The sequence below is a fragment of the Hemitrygon akajei genome, chromosome 13, assembly GCF_048418815.1.
Source record: "Hemitrygon akajei chromosome 13, sHemAka1.3, whole genome shotgun sequence".
In the NCBI taxonomy this organism is placed as follows: domain Eukaryota; kingdom Metazoa; phylum Chordata; class Chondrichthyes; order Myliobatiformes; family Dasyatidae; genus Hemitrygon; species Hemitrygon akajei.
This window is the reverse complement of record NC_133136.1, coordinates 50,971,950-50,988,759: the sequence shown is the minus strand read 5'-3', so window position 1 is coordinate 50,988,759 and position 16,810 is coordinate 50,971,950.

The following is a 16,810-nucleotide window of genomic DNA, read 5'->3' as shown; positions in this document are numbered from 1 at the left end:
AAATTCTAATTTTACAGATTGGCTCTGTTCTTGCAAATGACAAGTTTCTTTTTGTTTCAGTTATAAGAAATGAACATGATATTTAAGGAAGGTCATACAAGAAGGGCAGGACTTTCTCGAATTTCTATTCCACTTTGTAGTTACATGGTTGCACATTTAATTGGCTTTGCTGAACTCAGAAGTCAGAGTTATCCAAACACAGAACTACTAAGATTCCTAGATCACTAAGTATTTTATCCCATGCGGCATTAACATTGTTTTTAAAGAATGTACGGTGTCTAATATTTTCCTCTTCAACTGTTTTACTTTAGGTTTAATCGTACTAATCTTACCCATCAAAATACACTCAGTGACCATTTTATTAGCTACTTATTGTACCTAATAATGTGATCACTCAATGTATGTTCATGGTCTTTTGCTGCTGTAGCCCATCTACTTCAAGGTTTGTCAAGCTGTGCATTCAGATATGCTCATCTGCACATCTCTATCGTGTACATGGTCATTTGAGTTACTATTGCTTTCCTGTCAGCTAGAAAACCTGCCTGACCATTCTACTCTGACCTCTCTTATTAACTAGGTGTTGTTGCTCACAGAACATTGATGTTTTCTGTTTTACTGCAACACTCTATAAATTCCAGAGAACGTTGTGCATGAAAATCCCAAGGCAGCAATTTCTGAGATAATCAAACCACCCCATCCGGCACTAACAAGCTTTCCACAGCCAAAGTCATTTAAATCACACTTCTTCCCCATTCTGATATTTGGTCTGAACAACAACCTCAACCTCTTGACTACGTCTGCATGCTTTTATGCAGTGAATTGCTGCCACGCGATTCAATGATTAGATATTTGCATTAACTAGCACATGTACAGGTGTACCTAATAAAGTGGCCAGCGAGTGCATGCTGCTCAATACAATGTATACTTTATTTCTGCCTTCGTGATTCCTCCCCTATTTTTAATAACAGCTACAATTTGGTTTGTTTGTTTTGAGAGTCTGAATTCACCTATTATAAACATTTGTGGTTCTAATACCTAGAGTACTTAACAATCCTCTGCAGACTTAATTCTCCAACAATTAATCATTGCCTCCTACAGTTCAGCTCATATCTTATGCATTTTAAAGTTTTATCTGGAATCCTCAGAGCACTGAGATTAATTAATCGCTTTTTATCCAGTCCTGTTTGCTGCCTACTTTGCCCCTATTCTTATGTAATCCTTCCGTCACTCTGTAAAACCATGTCATTTCTCTCCTCCCTATCACACTTTAAACATTATAACCAGAAATTTTAATTTCTAGCCTGAACCACCTCATTATAATAGAACTATATTCCATATCTGCGATTATTAATAATCTTAATTCTACAGTTTATTTTTAAATGGTTCGCTCATCAAATCTGTATCACGTGCACCCGGATATTAAAAAATGAGATAAAGAAAATGGAGAGGCAGGATCTAAAATCATAAAATCAAGAAGTTAAATTGCATTTTGTGTAACTAAGGAGTTGCGATGAGCAGAGAACGTTGGTGAGAGGTGGATGTAATTTCTTCAAATGGTAATGGTAATGCTGGACATAAAATCATTCAGGAAATCAGAAATACATGTAATCGTGGGATATATAGCAGCAGGATTTAGATCAGATAAAAGTTGGTTGGAATATTGGCAAATGGAATTTAATCCTGATAAATGCAAGGTGAAGTTAAATTGAAGTAGGACATGTATGTACGTGGTACGGCTGCTGGATATTAGGAGCACTAAGTCCTGCAGGTCTACAGCGCTAGCGAATTGCTGGAAAGTGGTGGAGCTGGATGTGCTGTGCACTGTATTGCAGCCACCCGGAGAAGGCGGTGTCAAATGTGTTGCGCGGAGGTGGTACGCAGCCACACAGAGAGTGCGGGCGATTGTCTTGGATGTTTTTGCTGCGATTGCAAGACCCTGTTGAAAACTGGTAATGTAGAATACTGAGAGTCTGATTCACTGGTTCATGGGCGTGACAGATGATGGGGAAGCTGCATTGCCTCACTTGTGGTGTGGGAAAGGCCCTCGTGTCTTGGGGATGCCGGGTGCGGCCACTGGAGAAGGAGACTTCAGAGCTGACTGTGTGCCTTTAGAGTCTGTACTGAGCGGGGGTCTGACCCCTCCTGTCAGTACTGCTCTCCAGTGTTCGCATGGTGGAAGATGAGCTGGACTGCGATCGTGTGCAGCTGCACTTGCGTGAGATGTGGAATTGTTGCGGGCTTATTCTTGCAGAAACCTGGCTCCAGGACATCATCAATCTACAGGCTATGACACTCAGGGACTTGAGCTGTATTGTTAATTTTTACTTATTTTTGTAACTGTATGTTTTTCTGCTGTCATATTTATATGTTCTATATGTGCTGTGTGTGACTGTTGGTACTGTGTTTTGTACCTTGGTCGTAGAGGAATGTTGTTTTGTTTAGCTGTATTCCTGTGTATGGTTGATTGACAACTAAAATTGATCTTGAATTTCAAAGATTCAAAGTACATTTATTATCAAAAAATGTATGAATACTACAACCTGGACATCTGTGTACTTGATGACAGCTGCAAAGCAAGAAACCCAAAAGAACCAAATTGAAATAAAATAAAGACCAATCCCCAATACGCAGAGAAAGAGAAGAAAAACACAGATCATGCAAACAATAGGAGCAAGTAACAGCAACACAACAGCATTCCAAACTAAACTGAGTCGTTCGGTCCAAATCCCTGGAGCAGCCCGGAAAAGGCCAAAAGCCTCAGTTCTCTGTTCATCATATTAGTGGGGCAATTCACCGCAAAGTTTGCAGACACGAAGCACAGCAGCCAGGAACAGTCCCACAGCCTCAGTATCGCAGAGAGAGGAGCCCTCAGACTATCTGGGCCAGCATTTAAATCGTCCAAACAGCAGATCGTACCTTGTATTAGAACCTAGGCTCCACTGAGGCGAAGCACTCCGGGTCTAGAACACATTGACCAGCGATCTGCTTTGGGCCTAGATTTCGCAGCTGAAAAAGCTGTTCTCAACCTCTCCAAATTGGCTCGGTGAATGGAGTGATCCAATATCACCTGACCCTTGACACCCTATCTTTCCAGTCTATCGGGGCTGGCCGTTAAATTGTCCAGTTAGCGATCGTGCCTCGTATTAGGACCCGGGCTCCACCACAGCGAACCACTCTGGACCTAGAACATGCTGGCTAGCGATTCACCGTGGGCCTAGGTTTCACTTAGATTTGAACTTGAACTTGAAGAAATGCTGATGAACTGGGGGACTTTGGAGCTTTATAGTTCCCTGAAAACACGTAGACAGGGTGGTGAAGAAGGCATATGGCATGTTTGTCCTTGTAAGTCAGGGAAAAAATTTAAATCACAGACAAGAGAAAATCTGCAGACACTGGAAATCCAAGCAACACACATAAAATATGCTGGGGGAAATCAGCAGGTCAGGCAGCATCTATGGAAAAAAGTACAGTCGACATTTTAGGCTGAGACCCTTCAGCAGGACTGGAGAAAAAAAAGATGAGTAGATTTAAAAGGTGGGGGAGGGGAGAGAGAAACACAAAGTGATAAGTGAGGGGTGGGGTTGAAGTAAACAGCTGGGAAGTTGATTGGTGAAAGACTTAAACAAAATTTAAATGTTTGACACAACTTGACGAAACACAAGTCAGACTGTACCTGGAGCAGTGTTCTCTTCTGGTCACCAGGCTAAAGAAAGGATATGATTGTGCCAAAGAGAGTGCAAAGGAGACTGACCAGGATGTTGTCTGGATTGGAGGAAACAGCTTGGATGAGTGGGAATTGTTTTCCCAGGGAGCAAAGTAAACTGAGTTATGCAAAATTATTAGACAGTAATAATAAGGGAGTTAGTCAGAATCTTTTTCCCATGATTGGGGAATCAGAAACAAGGGGGCATAGGTTTAAGCAAAGGACTTTTACAGGAGATCTGAGAGAAAAATGTTGTACACTGGTGGTAGTTGATATCCAGAACTTGCTGACTGAAGAGGTACTAGTGTCAGAGGATATCACTATATTTAAGAGGCATTTAAATAGGCACTTATTTAGATGAGGCATAGAAGGATACAGACCTAATATAGACAAATGGAAGTAATGTAGATGGGCAATAAGGTTAGCATGGATGAAATGGGCCAAAGAACCCATTTCTCTGCTGTACAACTAATACTCTATTCCTCCAAAGGAAACAAAATACTAATTTAGTTCCATGTGATATGATGATATTGGGTTTCCTAACTGCGAAGTTCTAAACTGAAACAAAGATCTTAAACCCTATCTAATATATATAGTTATGAATATCCTCACTAAAGGGAGGTTATATGGAGGTTATACTACTTCAAAGGCTAGATCACTTCCTTCTTTATCTCTCATGGTGAATTTAGCTGCCAGTACATATTATTTGAGCAGTGGGTTCCCCTCCTTACCAAGGAGGGGATGCTTCCAGCTAACAAAGTGATTTAAACACAGTACATTATTTTTTCTATTCTTATAAAAGATTACCAAATTACAAATGATTTCTGAAACACAAAGGATTTCTAAAATACTGATACAATTCCTATAAGCTAGTAAAGACATACCAATGAGTTGCAGATGAACAGGTCATTGGATTCTAATCACCCTGCCTCTTTGTAATTCTTCTTGCTGTTCCACAAGCACTCCATAAAAGCCTGACTCTAACTTTTAAACTGTTTTTTTTCCACCTGTGACTTCAAACACACAATATTTTTTCAGATACCTTCTTATACAAATGGTCTAAAAGCTTCTGGTGTTTATGTGTTGCCAGATACCCACAATTAATGCTGTGAAGCTGATTCTTTGAGTACACAAATCTTCCAACTATTAACAGATCAGCTACGTGTTGAATTAAGTGATAGTGTCAATCTGGTCTGCAGACTTCCTTGAACTAAATAACTTAGTTAGCATTGTCTTATTTGAAACAGGAGAATTAACATAACACCATTGTCTTACACCTCATCGATTAAGCAGTCAGTCCAGGTGCTGAGGAACGTCAGCATGTGTTCTATAGACTGTGCAGTATATTTGCAAAGACATCTGTTTAACTTCAGACTAATTACTGCTTGCCATTTACATTAAGAACTGAAGACTGGCTCCCTTTTGTGACAAGAAGCTGAACAAAGAATAATTGGTGGTAGTTTAACTTACTCAGAAACAACTTTCTGATCGCTACAAGTGACCGCTACTATGCTAGAGAGCTGAGCTTGTTAAAAAAAAAGCCTCCATGGTCCTGGACAGTGAATATCCATCACAGTGAGAACTCAGTCTTAAATATGAATAAAGTACAAAGGGACAAGTCATGAATCATCTCCATTAGATTGAGAAAATGCATGAAAAGATGTAACAGAAAATAAGCAATGGCTAAATTTGAAAGAACTTTACATAGTTTACAAATGAGATTTATCTCTTTAAGGCAAAAACTACATAACTGAAAAAATAGTCCAGTTCTAGCTTTTAAGAGAAGTTAAAGGATCATATAATATCACAAGAAAAGGCTTATGATATTGTTAAAATACAGTAGATATGAAGGTTATGAAAAGAAAACAAAGATTATGAACAAATGAATAACTTTGGGTGGGAAGGCTGTGACCAATTGATGCTACAGGACTTGATGCTCATAAACTATTCCCATAATTGCTTGCTGCCATTTACGCGCAGGAGGGAGATCGGGGGGGGGGGGACTTCGGGGTTCTCACATTTAACTGTGGTTCATTCTTTGGGGCATTTCTCTGTTTTTGTGGAAGTTTGTGAAGAAAAAGCACTTCAGGATATATATTGTATACATTTCTCTGACATTAAATTTGATCTTTGAACCTTTAATTTGATAAATGGATCAAATCTGACATATCTAAATTTGCTGATGATGAAAAACTAAGTGGCAGTGAGGACTCTAAGGGAAAGAGAATATAGATAGACAAAATTAATGACCAAGGATTGGGAAATAAAATACATAGAACATAGAAAAATGTGGAATCATTACTTTGCTAGTAAATAAAACAAGGAAAGATAGTGCATGTCCTTCAAGTATTAAGAGACTGAAATGTATTGATGGGTGTCCACGCATGCAGGTTACTCTAAGTTAATGTGTAGGTTCAGCAAGAAAATTAGGAAGACAAACCTTTATTGCAAGAGGATTTAAACACAAGAGTTGAAATATTTTGTTCCAATTATATAGAGCCTTTGGGGAGAGTATGTCTGGATAACTGCTACAGATTTGATTTCCCAACTCAAATTAGTCTATTGGCAATTGGGGAGTGTAGTAAATGTTCACAAGATAGATTCTTGAGAAAGCGCAATTGTTGTATGAAGAGAGATTATGCAGATTGAGTTTATATTCTCAAAGCTTTCAAAGAATGAGTGTTGATCTTTATGAAGTGCATAGAATTGCTATGGGTTTCAAAATGGTTGATGCAAAACCCTAGGCTGGAAAGCTTGGTCCAGAAGACACAGTCTCAGAAACAGGTGTCAGCAGTTCTGGGCAGAGTTGATAAGAACTTTATTTGCACAAAGTATAGAGAAGTTCTGAAATTCTCTACCCAAGGGAACTGGGTACCCAACAGTCTCTGAATATATTGAAGGCAGAGATAGATAGATTTTTGGATTTTGAGGGAAAGAAAGTGTAAGTGATTAATGCAGGACAGTGACATTGATGTAAAAGATCAGTGATGATCTTAGTAAATCCTTGTCTAGAAATGAGCAGCTAAATGGCCTACTGTTGTTTTCAATTCCTGTGTTCTTTTCCTGCCCTCTATTATGACTTATCTCTCACCACCTCAGCATCTTTTTCTTTCCTTTTCAATTGTGCCATCATCATTTCCACAAAGCTTACCTCTTTTGCCTTGTCTAAGTTTGCTGCTCCATATTCAACACCAGATTTAAGTTGTTAAGAGTGAAACATAGAAGCATAGAAAACATACAGCACAATACAGGCCCTTCGGCCCACAAAGCTGTACCAAACATGTCCCTACCTTAGAACTACCTAGGCTTTACCCACTGTCCTCTATTTTTCTAAGCTCCATGTAGCCATCCAGGACTCTCTCAAAAGACCCTATTGTTTCCGCCTCTACATTGCCGCTGGCAGCCCATTCCATGCACTCACCACTCTCTGCATAAAAAACGTACCCCTGACATCTCCTCTCTACCTACTTCCAAGCACCTTAAAACTATGCCCTTTCCTGCTAGCCTTTTCAACCCTGGGAAAAAGCCTTTGACTATCCACACAATCAATGCCTCTCATTACCTTGTACACGTCTATCAGGTCACCTCTCATCCTCCATCACTCCAAGGAATAAAAGCCGAGTTCACTCAACCTATTCTCATAAGGCATGCTCCCCAATCCAGGCAACATCCTGGTAAATATCCTCTACACCCTTTCCATGGCTTCCACGTCCTTCCTGTAGTGAGGCGACCAGAATTGAGCACTGTATTCCAAGTGAGGTCTGACCAGGGTCCTATATAACTGCAACATTACCTATCGGCTCTTAAACTCAATCCCACAATTGATGAAGGCCAATGCACCTTATGCTTTCTTAACCACAGAGTCAACCTGCGCAGCAGCTTTGAGTGCCCTATGGACTCGGACCCCAAGATCCCTCTGATCCTTTACATTGCCAAGAGTCTTACCATTAATGTTATATTCTGCCATCATATTTGACCTACTCTCCAGTCTTAAATCCTCCATGTTAAATGAAAGTACTGGTACATTCATTTGGGAAATTCCCTTTTTCTGGTATTCACTCCAAAATCCCAAATTTGCAGACATTTTCTTTCTTGAACCACACCTTCAAGAACATTGACCTTTCAAATACTCCAAAATTTGAGGCACAACAGAGAAAATCTATGTATGGTCAAGCTATAAGTTGAATTTTCAATGCTCTAGATTAATTTTTAAAGCTCTATAAGCTCTGATTGTAAAATGACAAAAACATATCTAGAGGTCTCCTTGTTTTTAACTTGTCGAATGACTCGTAGTTGTTGTTCTTCCTTTTCAGAGTCTCTCTTGGTCATATTTTGCAAACTGCAAGTCTTGTTGAGAGTGAGTCGTTGTTTGAGCCAGTAAAAAGAAAGGTGGTTTAAGTGAAGCAGCCATTGTGTGAATGGGGCAGTGTTGAACGTTGTGTATTTAACATTTCAGTAACATTGGAATATTATTGTAAATATATTGCTTGATTAAGCATTCTAGTCACTTAAATAATTTATTAAGGTTAATAAAATAAGTGAAATGAATACATCATGAAGCTACTACATGATACATGCATATCTTGCTTACAGTAAAATTTATTTAAAAGTAAAGTAAAAATTTATTATCAGAGTACGTACATCTCACCACAAACAACTTGAGATTCTTTTTTTCTGTGGGCAAACTTATAGAACAATAACTGTAAACAGGATCATAGGATCTGTAAACATCAGGAACTGTGAACTGTAAACAAACTGAGCAGATGCAGATAATAAATAAATAGTAGTAAATAATGAGCATGAAATAAAATGATAAAAGAGTCCTTAAATGAGTGTAGTAATCCCCTTTCGTTCAAGAGCCTTATGGAAGAGGGGTGGTAATTATTCTTGAACCAGGTGGTGCGAGTCTTGAGGCACCTGTACCTTCTACCTGATGGCAGCAGTGAAAAAAGTGTGGGGCCTGGGTAGTAAGGATCTTTGATGATGGATGCTGCTTTTCTATAGCAATGTTTCATGTAAATGTGCTCAGTCGTTGGGAGGGTTTTACCCATGATGTGCTGGGCTGAATCCACTACCTTTTGTAGGATTTTCCACTTAAAGGCATTGGTAGTCCCATACCAGGCTGTAATGCAGCCAGTTAGCACACTTTCCACCATGCATCTATAGAATTTTGCCAAGGTTTTTTAATGACATTCCAAATCTCCGCCGACTTCTTGATGAAGGGTCTCGCCCGAAACTTCAACTGTTTACTCTTTTTAATAGATGCTATCTGACCTGCTGAGATCGTCCAGCATTTTGTTTGTGTTGCTTGGGCACTGGCTCAGCTGTTTCAGTCTTTCCACAAAATGAATTTGAATAGCATTTCAAAGATACTAAACTGAAGCCTGAGATATCCACCTAAGAACCTATACTAGAGAAACGGTAACTCCTGTAGGAATGACATTCATAACAGTGAAATTCAGTACCCAACAATCCACATTGGGCTTGTTTGGGATAAAAACAGGGGGCCAACAACATGGGGTTGTGAGTGGCTGAGACAACTGCGAATTGATTGGAGATCCATTCACCACTTGCATGCTACATACCCTGCAGTAGAATTAACTGAAAGTGAATTAAGAAAGTTGCTGGATGATGCCACAACTGTCTCCATTCTATACACCATGAACTGTTGCCCAGCAGAGGGAAAACAGGTGTTGCTGCCAACATCTTTGCATCTGGTAGGAAAGCATATTGGACCAAGGAAGGACCATGCTGCCCAGAGGAATCTTGAAAGTGATGAAAACAGTGGTCCCACATCAGCAGTTTTTGTAGGCAACATATCTGAGAAAGCTTCTGATATGTTAATCAGGCAGTTACTTGGTTTTAAATGAAACGAGTTCAAGGAGCTTCAGGAAAGTTGCAAGTATTCAACTTTAGTGAGTATAAAGAACCAGAATCTACTTTGTGTGCATTAAATTTATTGCATGAACTTCAAGTGGGAGACAAAAAGCTGCTTGTAAAAGTAGATGCTAAAACCAAATCCCAGCTAGATGATTGGAAGGCCTAAAAGAAAGAAGACAATGAAGATACAGAAACAGAGGATTCATCAGATGATGTTGTGAATGAGGAAAGCAAGAGGAGAGATCACATCGTAAAGGGAGCAATAGAAGGATTGATAAGAGAATACTCCAGTGATCTACATGGACTTCCCAACATCAAGATGCGCAAACTAGAAAGAAGACAAAGGAAAAAAAAAAGAGGAGGATGACAGAAGTGCTGTAGAAATGGAGGTGGATAAACGAGGCTTAATTTCTTGAGATATTAGCAAAGTCAAGGATATTCACAAGCAACTAGAAGAAGAAAAAGGAAGGCAAGAAAAAGAAAGACGAGAAGTTGAAAGGTAGAGATTAATTCTTTTTTGGATTTATTTAAAGAAGGCAGTTTGATGTCTTTTGAACAATTAGTCGATAAGTATTCTCTCTCATATTCACACTTTTTACAATATCTTCAAGTTAGACATTTTTTACAAAAATATTTAAGTAATTTTACTTACATATTAGAGGCTGACTTGTTAGATACTATTATGAATATGAACCCCTTGTTGAAAGGTTCTATTGGAAGAATTTATAATTTATTATTACAATGGAATAAGCATCCTTTACTTAAGATTAAACAGGATTGGGAGAAGGAACTCAATTTAACTTTTATATGGGAGGATTGGACACGGATTCTGAAGCTGGTTAACTCTTCTTCGATTTGTGCTAGTCATTCACTGATTCAATTTAAAGTTGTACATCGTTACCATTTGACGAAGGAGAGACTTTCTAAAATATTTCCCAATGTTGACAAGTATTGTGATAGATGTAAAATTGAGATAGCTACACTGACACATATGTTCTGGACATGTTCTATATTAAAACAGTTGTGTAAGTCAGTCTTTTTGACTATTTCTAAAGCACTCAGAATCAATTTACAACCTAATAAATTGACTGTGCTTTTTGGAATAATTCCTCAAAATATCCATGGTATCTCTGTGTCTGACCAACATGTTATTGCGTTTGTTACATTGATAGCTAGGAGGGCCATCTTGTTGAAATGAAAGGATATATCAGCTCCTACTTTGTCACAATAGTTCTCTCAAGTGATGCTGTGTCTTAGCTTGGAGAAAATTAGAAGTCGAACCTTGGAATCTTTATTTGATTTTGAGAAGAGATGGCGCTCATTTGCTCATTATTAGCATTTCAGTTAATTGATAGATTTCCTCCATGATCCAAATGTAAGATTTTTTTGATATATATATCTTTTTCTTGTTGGTGGCTTGATGTTTATTTTTAGAAGTTTTTTGTATGACGCATGGCTCTGGGGTTGTACCTCCAATGGGTTTCTTTTTTCCCTCCTCATTTTTCTTGCTTAGTAGGGTTTTTTTTATTCACAAAAATTTTCAATCCTTAAGATAATTTCTTCTTTTTTGGGGCATTGTGTTATTACTTCGATGTACTTGTACTATTTTTGAATAATAATAATAATAATAAAAAGATTTGAAAAGAAAAGTAGAGAAGAGAAAGAATGTTGGTGAGAAAGAGAAGCAAGGATCAAAGTATATCCAGAGAGAAAAGCCAAGAAAAGGAGAAGAAAGAGGTTGAGAATTGTTAGAACCACTTCCTGCCGTCTCAGAGTCAACTCATATAATCACCACTGAGGAGGGTCCAGAACCTGAGATTGTTTCACAGCCACAAGGCTCACCTGGCAAGCAGAGTGACTTCCCTCATCAGCAAAGACATTATTCCATGAGAGTAAAAAATCCTCAACAGCAATTAAGTCTTTAGGCCTGATTGGGACACTTTATTTTTTATTTAACTTATTTTTTTAAATTTTATTAAATTATTATTAATTGGTACACTTTAAAATTTACTATGCTGTGAATGTCTGTATTATATAATACACATTATATAGTTGAAATGCATTCTCTATTGAATAGGAGTTTATTACTAATAACAGAGAAGTGTCATATATGTAATATTTCAGTGCTATCTGAGTAACATTGTAAATATATTGTTTGATTAAGCATTTTTGTTCATTTGAATAATTCATTATAGGTTAAATGTAAATATAAGTGAATTGCATACATCATGATGCTACCACGTGATACGTGTGAGTCTCGTTTAAAGTAAAACTATGTTAGCCTCCATTTTGGACTCCCATCTTTTTCTTTTAATTAATTTAATATTTTGGAGTTGCAAAACATAACATTAGAGTGGACTGGCTTTGGCTCAACAAATCTTTGGCGAGTACAGACTTGGGCAAGCACAGGTGGAGATTCTAGATAAGTTTCTAGTAAGTTGTCTTTTCTATTAGTACATAGCTAGAGTGCTCAGAATGGGTCCAGAGTTCATGGTATGTTCCTTGTGTGAGATGTGGGAACTTTGGGAGAGCTCCTGTCTTTCTGATCCCTCCATCTGCATGAAATGCTCTGAACTACAGCTCCTTGGAGACCGTGCTGAGGAACTGCTGCTGCAGCTTAATGACTTTTGGTCCATATGGGAGAATGAGAAAGTGATGGAGAGGAGCTACAGGTTGGTAGTCACCCCTAAGCAGTAGGAGGAAGGTACCTGTCAGGAGAGGGAAAGGGAATAGGCAACCAGTGCAAGTAACCCTTTGGTTGTTCCTCCCCCCCCCCCCAATAATAAGTATACTGCTTTGGGTACTGTTGGTGAGAATGGGGTGACATATCAGGGAGAAGCCACAGCAAGCAGTTCCTGTCACTGAGTCTGACTCTATGGTTCAGAAGGGAAGTGGGGAGACAAGGCAAACTGTAGTGATACAGGATTTGTTGGTTTGGGGAACAGAAAGGGGACCCTGTGGATGAGAACAAGATTTCCAGAAGGTTTATTGTCTTCAGGGTGCCAGGTTCAGGGACACCTCAAATTGAATCCACAGCATTCTTAAGTGGGAGGGTGAGAAGCCAGAGATTGTGGTCCGTGTCAGTACAAATGACATGGGTAGCAGGGGTTATGAGGTTCTGCAAAGAGAGTTCAGGGAGTTAGGTGGGAAGTTAAAGTACAGGACCTCCAGGGTTGTGATCTTAGGGTCGCTATCCATGCCATGTGCTAGTGAGGCCAGAAAAAGGGAAATTATACAGCTTATCACGTGCCTAAGGAGTTGGTGCAGGGGGGGAGGAGGTCTTCAGATTTTTAGATCTTTGGAAACTCTTTCAAGAAAGGTGGGACCTGTACAGAAGGGGTGATTTACACCTGAACTAGAAGGGGACTAATATCTCAGTGGGAAGGTTGGCTGATGTTGCAGGGGGAGGGGTGGTTTAAGACAGAGTTGAAGGGGAATAGGAATCAGAGTGAAGAAACAGATCGTGGAGTGGTTGTGGAGAAAGATGTTGTTAAGCCTACATACAAGGTCAGGAATTAAAAGGTTGAGCAAGGTGGGACTAATGTTCTGAGCTGCATATATTTCAATGCAAGGAATATTGTAGGAAAAGTAGGTGAACTTAGGGCATGGATCAGCACATGGAATCATAACATTGTAGCCATTACAAAAATGAGAAAGTCTACAGAGGCTAGAAATCCAAAGCAACACACATACACAAAATGCTGGAGGAACTCAGCAGGCCAGACTTATCTAAGGAAAAAGTAAACATAGAAACAGAAAACCTACAGCACAATACAGGCCTTTTGGCCCACAAAGCTTACCTGAGAAATTACCTGAGGGTTATCCATAGCCCTCTATTTTTCTGAGCTCCATATACCTGTCCAGGAGTCTCTTAAAAGACCCTATTGTATCCACCTCCACCACCGTCGCCACAGGGGTAAAAAACTTACCCCTAAAATCTCCTCCACACCTTCTTCTTGCTGGTATGACTTAGGCAGTGAGCAGTAGGGCACTGAAGAGTGTGATAGAACAGAGGATCTGGAAACACAGGTTCATAATTCCTTGAAAATGCCATCACAAGTACAGTAGATAGGGTAGTAAAGAAAGTTTTTGGCATATCGTCCCTCATAAATCAATGTTTTGAGTATGAGTTGAGATGTTATTTTGAAATTGTATCAGTCGTAGTTGAGGTCTAATTTGCAGTATTATGTGCAGTTTTTTTCACCTATCTAGAGGAAAGATGTGAATAAAATTGAAAGACTGCAGAAAAAGATTACAAGGATGTTGCCTAGGATATGAGGACCTGAGTTACAGGGAAAGGTTGAATAGGTTAGGACTTTATTCCCTAGAACATAGGAGATTGAGGAGACATTGGATAGAAGTATATAAAATGGTAAGACATAGCGATAGGATAAATGCAAGCAGGCTTTTCCCACTAATGCTGAGTGAGACTACAATAGAAATCATGGATTAAGGATGAAAGGTGAACTGTTTAAGGGGAACATGAGGAGGATCTTCTTCCTCAGAAGATGGTGGGAAAGTGGAACAAGCCGTCAGTGGAAGTGGTGTGTGTGGGGTTGATTTCAACATTTAAAAGAAATTTGGATAGGTAAATGGATGAGAGGTGTACAGAGAGCAATGATCTGGGTGCAGGTTGACAGGACTAGGCAAATTAACTGTTTGACAAAGACTAGATGGGCTGAAGGGCCTGTTGGTGTGCCGTAGTGTTCTATGACTCTGTATCATCATGTATTTCACCATTGGAAGCAAGCGGACAGCACATCATGTGAGCAACATGTCATCTATAAAAGTGGCTATATCACCAGTTTAGTGTGGTCAAAGATCTCATGGTGTTTGTTGGATCTCGGTCTGCATACATTAGTTGTTTGACCTGGTTCAAAATCTACTTATTGGCTGTAAAGCATTTTTAGAACCTTATGAGGGTATGATAGATGTTGTACAAGTGTAAAATATTTCTTATCTTCTGAATTTTAAACCAGGAACGATTTTTTGCTCTTGTGTCAAATAAACTCAGTTGCAGGTGACAAATGGGAAAATCAGGCAGACTGCAATGCATCAATGAAGCAATGAGTCTTTTATTGACCATGACATTTGACATGTTATCAGCTACTGTACTTTACTCTGTTTGTTGTGCTTGTTATCCCAAATATTGCAGTACAATTTTCCACACAAGAAGCTACAAGCATGAAGTTGCATGCAGAGCTAAATCAGAAACAATCAGCAAAATAGATTTAATTTTACATTAAGAACAGAGATGGTCAATAATCTATCTGCCTACATAATTTCATTTCAAAGGAAAGGTCAGCAACTTAGAATGTGATTATTATTTGATTATTTGAATTTCATGCACTTGTTTAATAATAAAAAGAATTAGGAACCATGATGAAAATGATTCTTTCCAGATTATTTCTTAGAATCATGCAGGGAAATTATAAATTGTAGTGGAGAAAAATGGAGTACTGAATTGACATTTCTCAGTTTGCTATTTTACCCAGACATAAACTAATTTAAAGCAATTAAGCTGAGACATTAATTATTCCTTCATCTCATAATACTTCTTGAAGCCAATATTTGACAGACCAGATTTCACTTATTAAATGTAAATCATTTTAATTTTGCAAAGTAACAGTAGGGTGAATCTCTGAATATAGATATTGATTTATTAGTTTTAAAATAATTGAGAGTCCATGGAAACCTGTTGTTTAGCGAAATATAGTACATACATACCTCCACTGCCTTGCGGCCAAACCCACTTATGGGAAAGGCTTCGAGAGTAAACCCTCAGGACAAATCCAGAGCTAGAGTACCTAATACAGTCCAATGTTGCCTTCTACTTCGCTCTGGCAACTCCTGCGACATCACTGGTGCCAAGCTATATCGGCTCTTGCCCCTTCCTTGGGCAACATCAGTGTCATGGAGAGGGGAGACTTGCTGCTTGGGCAACTGCCAGTCTTCCATACAACCTTGCCCAGGCCTGCGCCCTGGAGAGGACACTCCAGTGTCGCCTCACTGCGATGGCACAACTGAAGCAAGACTTTCCAGGTACAGATCCATGGTCTTGAGAAAATAGCGGATGCCATCATCAGTACATACATAGGAGAATAATAGGCTTTCATTTTTACTAAAACTGCAAGGACAGTGTTTTCAAGTTGTGTTCTACTCCCAAAAAGGAAAGAAACTGGCAATTGCTGATTCTGACTACCTGACTATCTGACTATCACTCAAACGTTTCTGAGTGGAACTCATTGAAGTGCAAAGCCTATATAACAGGCCTGCAGAAAACCTAGACATGATGTACAGGCAGCACTTGCAGTGGCTGCAGTCCCTCCCTATTTATGTGAGCTACAGACTCTTGTATTAGGGAACACAGGGTATCATGGGTACAGTTGTTGCTGCCCTGTAACTCTGTGAAAACTACAATTTTACACAATAAGTAAGTTTTGTTGGTAAGGCAGCAAACAGTCAGCAATGGCAAAGCCTAAAAATCAGACTTCATCCGATTTTGGTGCTCCAAGTGTGTTCTGTGTTTGGCCTAAAAACAAATCAGATACCGATAACATATTTAGGTCAATCTTGCACAATTACAGACAACCTTATGCAAGTTTTACTCATAGCTCCTGTCTCATTAGTGCATTGCATGCTGGGAAGCAGCTCAGGACTGTTAAAGATGAAAAGTCAACAACTTGAGTCTTTAACCCTGATTTTCTACTCACAAGTGCTGCCAGATTTTCTGAGTATTTCCAATATTTTCTGTTTATATTTCTTTATTATTGCTTGTCAATGAAATACATTAAGTTTCAAAACTCCCCAGTTGTCATCACTGTGGAAACATCTTCACCCCAGTGCCTTTGCAGTTCAGAAGCCATTGAAAATCAAAGGTAGCAGAGAGATCCTTTCTTCTTTGAAGTGGTCATTCCTTAGCACATCTGTCAAGGCTAAAAATTGTCCATTAGGGGTCTTGGCAGATTTAACAAATTCCAGACTTTTTCACTTGTTCTAGAAGATCCATGGGTTGGAGGCATTACATATGAACACCTATTTGTTACCAAATGTTTGTGGACTTGAATTGAGCCATTTGTTTCCCACAGATAATTTGTCCCTGCCTTTGGCAGCAAGAGAGGAAGATGTGTTCCATTTTGCATTGGGCTCGCTTCTGTTCTCCAGCTGAAGACAGAACAACATGGGGGCAGAACTTTCTCCATTTCTCCTATTGGACTGGAGGGAATA